We start from the raw sequence: 7,184 nt of genomic DNA, 5'->3' as shown, positions 1-7,184 counted from the left end.
TATTTGTGATGCCATCATGAGGGCATGATCATAAATGGATTTGGTGATGATTATATTGTCCTCATTTCCTCCTCAACATCTCCAATATTAAATCAATGCAACATATAAAGAAAAAAATAATATGGGTCATCTCTTCATTATAAATTTGTTAAATGCCACATAATCAACACCTTAGTAGTTATGTCTTGAAGAACATGCTCCACACCTATCTTTGTTTTGAATTTATCCAAAAAATTACACAAAATGGAGCATCCTCAAATTTTTTAATTAACAAATCAACACTTAAAAAGAAAAAGTCAACAGCTAAGGTAAATGTGAGTGATTATACAAACACTGCCCCTAAAATACATTTATGTTGGACAATTAAGTTTCATATTTCATATGTCATGGAATATAGAATTTCAAGTGTCTTAAACATCTAAAGACAGGTCAAGCTCCACATCTTATGTATTAAAAATGGTCTTGTCTCAGTCAATCGCTGGTTGTAGATTGGTGCAATTATCATGACAACAAATCAATCCAAATCAATCTCTTGGTGTTGCACGGCCTTCAAACCTCTTGGCTTATATATCAAAGTACACAATAAGGTAGTTTCCTACAAGCTGAATTATGAGGCCTGTTACAGTACCCATCTTTCATAGTTCCTAGTGATCTAAGCTCATTATGACCTAAGTTCTTGCAACAAGATTATCAACCCGCAAGAAGAATTTCATTTGGAATGTATTTTACATATAAGGTGATTCGAAAATTCATGTTGATTCTTTCAGAAATAAGATAAAAGGGAAACAAAACATCCAACTTGTAAATTGATACAATATCTAAAGAAAGATACCAATGAATAAGCCGACGATAATACCAAAGGAGGGAGAAGGAGGAGATGTTGTACTCTAACCACGTTCAATCTACTAGTGTGCCCATTAATGGTTCAATCTGGAGTTGATTGGCTACAATGACTCATATTGGGAAAGTTGCATTGATGATAGGTGAGCTTCCTCTAACCCCTCCAATGAGCCATGTAATGCGGAGGAGCCATATAATGCCGTTGAGCATGGACTAGTCCCAAAAGGTAAATCGCCCACCATGGGTCGTTACTATTTTTCCTATTTTGGCCAATCCAACGTCCATTTCAGTTAGAAATTCACATTTTAAAATGGGAGATTGAAAATAAAGATAGTATTTTTATCAAAACAGTTAAGAGAGGGACCTCTAACCTTCTAAATATGGGTTACAATCAAATAAAATGAACTCACCATTCAAAATCTACAAAATCACATGTACAATTAACACTAAGAAATGACTTTACATCTCAATTTTTTTTTTTCTCATTCCATAATGAAGTTCAAAACATGGTTGTTGTTGACGTTGCTATAAATGACCCTCTACATATGAAGAAATAACTTACAAACATAACTATACCTAATCCAACTAAAAATTTAGGGAAAATGAATGGTTGATTTTTATCAACAAACCTAGAGTAGGGTTACTAGGTATCATGGTCATGGTCATGGTCCTAGTCATGGGATTATTCATCATCATCACTGAAGAAAGAAGAGGCGTATGACGAGGAGGAGAGGTATGACAGAGAGTTGAATGTGGAAGGAATGGTGATAAGGATAGAGATGGAAAAGTCCAAGTTACAATCTTCATCCAAGTGCAGGGAGACCTCAATGTGATGCTTGAGAGAACCGAACATCATTATGGGTTCATGCATCATTAAATTAAGAAAATTGGTTGAGGTTCCACCACTATCATCATCAGATATGAAAGTGTCCATGTTTCCATCACTGTCACATGTGAGGTCCAACAAAATGCCACACACAGTGGGTCGCTTGTTCAGCCTTTGGATAGGCATCACTGGAAACAACTGGCCAATTTCCCAGAAGGCAGTAATTGACTTGAATATTAATAGATGTATGTGGAACATGGCAGGCCCTCTGGCAACAGGAGAAGATACAAGATCACACCTCCCATCTATAGTGGCCAAGGTTTAAGGCCTCAGACGCGCTTATTTGAATAAATATAGGCACCTTCCTTTCATATGCTCTATGTGGATTTGACTGTTGTGGAAATCCCCCATGGTAGTATAAGCCATGACTGCCTTATACTCACCCATTAATTCCTTATGAAAAGTTTCCACCAGAGGCTTCAGAACTGTTCCAGCCACCACTACAGATACAAAGTCCTTTTTTTCATCCACACACACAACATCAAACACCACAAGAGAATAGTGTGAAATTAGAGGTCTCCCACATTCACTGCATGTGATTAGATGGTTTACCCCTTTCTAGTTACAGGCCTCAGGGACTTCCCTGACCACAACCGCTGCATATTCTTCCAAATTGTAAGCAACAAACATATAAGAGCAAGAAGACTTGGTACCTTCATAATCAATACCAAGCCCTCCTCCAATGTCAATGATCTTCATATTAGTGCCCAACTTAACCAATTCACATTATATATACAACACTTCACTCACATCATCATTAAGAACTTCAATGCATGGGATCTAAGACATAATATGGATATTAAGGAGCTCGATACAATCCAACATCCCCAATTTCTATAATTACCAAATGATGCCGACAATTTCCAAACTCGTGAGCCTAAATTTTCCTTTCTCACCAGATGTGGCATCGAAATGGCCACCATGTTTGTCCTCAAATTGGATTGAACCCTAATAATAGGCCTCACAGTTAACTTGCAGCTCACACTAAGCACCAAATAAAATTCTTCTTCTTTCTCCAACACAATAATGCAATTAAAATTCAAGGGTATGGTAGTAAGCACCAGTGAAATATATTCTTCATCTTTGTATCCATTATAGACAAGAAAAGCCTTAGGGCTTTCTTTACACATGCAAGCCATGGCTAGCAACATATCTTGTTTTGACCCAACTTCTAGCCCAAACTCCATAACGTTCTCCACAACATATCAATGTTGATTGCATTTAATAGGATAAAACCCTTGAAAATAAGACTCATACGACTTCATCGACATTGCAAAATCAAAGGTCAATTGTAGAGATTCCAGCCTCTGCTTCAGCACATTAAGAACCCTAATAATAAGTGGTGCCAACATTCCCAACCCTCCTAAATATTTGGATCCAACCACCTTCTTGATGAGCTTCATCAAATTGATTTCTTCAGAAAGAAGAGTATGATAACCATGAGGTTGAAGAACCTCATTCCCATTATAATTCACCACACAATGTGGAGCTACCCACCCCTCAAATCTATACAACACAAAAGAATGAGAAACATACGAGGAGATAGGTGCAACAACAATGCCTACATTACCGCCATTAGAAAACAAGGGGCTGGGAAAAATCAAAACCAAAAGAACAGGAAGAGAGCCCTCCCTAGTAAATCCATAGCAAGCCAGGGGAAGCATCCCTTCCCACCATTTTACTATCTCTCAGGATTTAGAGTAGCATGGGTCGTTACTGTAACGAACTTCTAGTGCAACGTTTACTGTAACTGCTTATGATGATCCAACAACGAAATTTATTTTAATCATCTAACACATCAGATCAATGATGCAAGACAATACACAACGGAACATAGGGGAGTTCTTCTCAAAGGGAAACACCCTAAGCACATAGGGGAGTTCTTCTTGAGGGAAACACCTTACGACACAATTATTAGTTTGAAGCATTTGTTATTTTTTGACATTGAGGTTAATCAATACAAAACAACGCAAAGGCATGTGCCTATTTTGGAATAGGGATTCCATAATTTAATTTAATTATCAATAATTATTAGGTGAATTTAACCTCCACAAAATATTTTAAAATATTCTTAGTTGTATACAAAAATAAAATGTTAAGATTTATATCCAAATTAGTAATGCCCTTTTTTTATTTTTAATTAAACTAATTAATTAAAAATGTCAAAATAACTAGTGCCATATGAAATGACTCATGGTTTATTGGACATTTAGTATTGATAAGCCTTGATATTTATCCATGTTATTGTAACAAGGCCTATAAAGTGAGGGTGAATCAATGACTCATGATTTATTGGACATTTAGTATTGATAAGCCATGATATTTATCCATGGTATTGTACAAAGCCTATAAAGTGAGGGTAAATCTCCATGGTTAAGAATATTGTCACGTGATTTTTGTAAATGTATAAATATTTAATAATAATCATAATAATAATAATTATAAATAATTAATAATTTAGTTAATTTTTATGATTTTTTATAATTTAATAATGTGAAATGTATCAAATAAATGTTTTGATGTTTATCAAAAATTTATGTTTATATTTTATTAGTGTTTACTAACCAGTTAATTTATATAACTAAATTAATTGTTATTAAAAAATCATAATCAGTTAACGAAAAAACATAAAAAATCAAAATAATTTTTGTAACTAAAATTAATGAAAAAGAATTGAGTTATATCGAGTTATTTAAATGAAAATGCAGACAATATAACCCATAAAAAATGTAATATGGAACAAAGAACAATGACAAATATGAAACACCATAGTGAAATTAATGAAGCTTCCAATGCCATGAAATTACAGGAAGAGTAAAATTAGTTTTCTTGAAAAGGTTTGAACCATGTATCCCATTTCACCATGAATAAACCATTGAAAAAAAACATAAACCATAGTTAATTATAATTATCAAAATAATTATTTTATCTAATTATTTTCACAAAATATTCACTATGTTTATAGATTTTTTAAATATGCTTAGACTCCCCGAAAATCTTATCTAATTAGCCGCTTCCCCTTGAACGTAACTTACGGAACAAAACACGGTAGCACAATTAAAACTATATTTTAAATAAATTATTGGAAGGTATAAGAAAAGTAATTTCTAATTTATCCAGGTTGAATACCTTTACTTATTTAATGGTCTGCTGACTAGCGATTCATCATACCAGACTCATCGTTGCACCTTTAAATTATGATGTCATAAATTTTCTTACGATATGTCAGACAGAGACAATTTTGAGACTGTGCTACTTTTGATAGTAATTAGCATCTCATTTCAACTAACTTATATTATTTATCTGTACACACAAAACATGAACTCGTTTAGTCATGGTTGGTTGGGTACATGAAATAAATTCCGCATCTTATTCATGAAAAGATAATAACAATCGTTACGGTAACGAACTTACTATAACCACCTATGATAATCCTTTTAATCATCTAACACATCAAATTTAACAACGAAAAACAATACACGGGATACATAATTAAATATATTAATTTTAATTTAATGATTTAGATAATATCATTTGCTTTCTTATGATGATATTTTCTTTAAATTCCTTTAATTTTATCTGTACACACAAAAACATATATTATTTATCTGTACACACAAAACATGAACTCATTTAGTCATGGTTGGTTGGGTATATGAAATAAATTCCGGATCTTATTCTTGAAAATATAATAACAATCGTTACGGTAACGAACTTACTATAACCACCTATGATAATTCAACGGGAATTTTTTAATCATCTAACGCATCAAATTTTTTTTCCAGAGGGAAAATCAACATATGGCCGAAGCCCGCAGATATTTACATATGGCCGAAGCCAGCAGATGAGCAGAATTTTTGGCCGAAGCCAGCAGATGAGCATCAAATTTAACAACGCAAAACAGTACACGGGATACATAATTAAATATATTAATATTAATTTAATGATTTAGATAATATCATTTGCTTTCTTATGATGATATTTTCTTTAAATTCCTTTAATTTTATAATGGTTTGATTTAATTAATTGAGATAATTTAATTAATGGTTAAATACATGAGTGAATTGACTGGAAAATAGAGAGGGTGTTATCTGATGTATCAAATAAATGAGAAAATCCAAAAGTCAATCTCATATTTTAGTTCAAATAATGTTTGATAAAAAACACTAATCACATGGCTCATCACGGAAGGTGCACAAAAATGCATCATATGCCTTTGACTACAATGTAGATTCGTGTTCTCCAACATGCCTTTTACTCCACTGTAGTTAACGCGAAAAAACACACAAAATTAGACGAGTGAGCGTGCAAAAGCACTCAAAGTTACTAAGTGTTCATGAGATGGAAAACACTCAAATATATTACGTGTCCATGAGACGGTTAATTTAGTACATAAGCGTTGCCTAATTATTAAGTTTTAGGGATTATGGGTGGAATTTGGAAAAATAGTTTGCGTGGAATTTTGAAAAATAATTTGTAGTGACAGCTTGTTTATGTTTTATTATTTAAAATAAGTTATTTTTTAGTATGTGAATCCAATATTCTCAAAATTCCTAACAAAATTTTCGCATATTCCAAATAAATATATATCTATATAATTCCAATTTTATTGTTGATTTTAGTTGTTTTAATATATATATATATATATATATATATATATATATATATAATTATAATTCCAATTTTACTGTTGATTTTATTTGTTTTAAGTGAATTCTTTAGCAGAATTGTGAGCGGGAGAAACAAATGTGAAATAATGCAACGCTGACGTTTATTTGTTTGAATGAAATAATAGATTGCAATGTAGGAAAATAAAAAACCTATGGATAGGAATGGCTTAGGACACATGACCTCAGCCCACCAAATTCGGTATAAGGCTGCAAACCCTCTCAATTCTAGCCAATACATTTCAAAATTTTGCTCCACCTTTTTTTTTGTGGCTCTTTTTCTCTGACCCGAAAAAATGGAACCCAACACTGATGCTGCTTAAAAGAAGATCGATGAGGATAGTTGGGTTATTCAAATTAACGCAACTCTCGGTGCACTACAAGAAGAAGAGGAGGAGAATGTGAAAGTGTTTTGCGTCTTGGTGTTTAATGTGCCAAAAGAGTTATTGGTAGACATGTCTGAAGCCTAGATTCCTCAAATGGTTTGCATCAACCCCTGTCACCACTGGATATCTGAGCTCTATGATATGGACCACTACAAGTTAGCAAAGGGTCTAGAAAAGTTTTAGTCGGTGATTGTGGAGGAATTTAATCAATACGATTGGGACGTCTGGAGCTACTATCACAAACTTTGCGTGGATCGTGGCTCTCCAGCCTGTTGTGTCTAATGGTCCAGCAACTATCACCTTTCAGTTTCAAGTTGCCAGAGAGTGGAAATCTCCGTATCAACGAAAGACGTCACATGTTGGAGGTGTTGTACTACTGTATTGTCCCTTGTTCCGACAATCAAA

General features: G+C 33.5%; 1 pseudogene; it reads right to left on the bottom strand.

Moving 5' to 3' along the window:
* Positions 1-1,522: 1,522 nt before the first annotated feature.
* LOC149158348 (arginine decarboxylase-like) lies at positions 1,523-3,390 on the bottom strand (annotated as a pseudogene).
* Positions 3,391-7,184: the final 3,794 nt, after the last annotated feature.

This window comes from Pinus tabuliformis, chromosome 5_2 (assembly GCF_031772625.1).
Source record: "Pinus tabuliformis cultivar Carrire ecotype Pingquan chromosome 5_2, CPIR1, whole genome shotgun sequence".
NCBI lineage: Eukaryota > Viridiplantae > Streptophyta > Pinopsida > Pinales > Pinaceae > Pinus > Pinus tabuliformis.
This window is presented reverse-complemented; position numbering and strand designations above follow the sequence as displayed.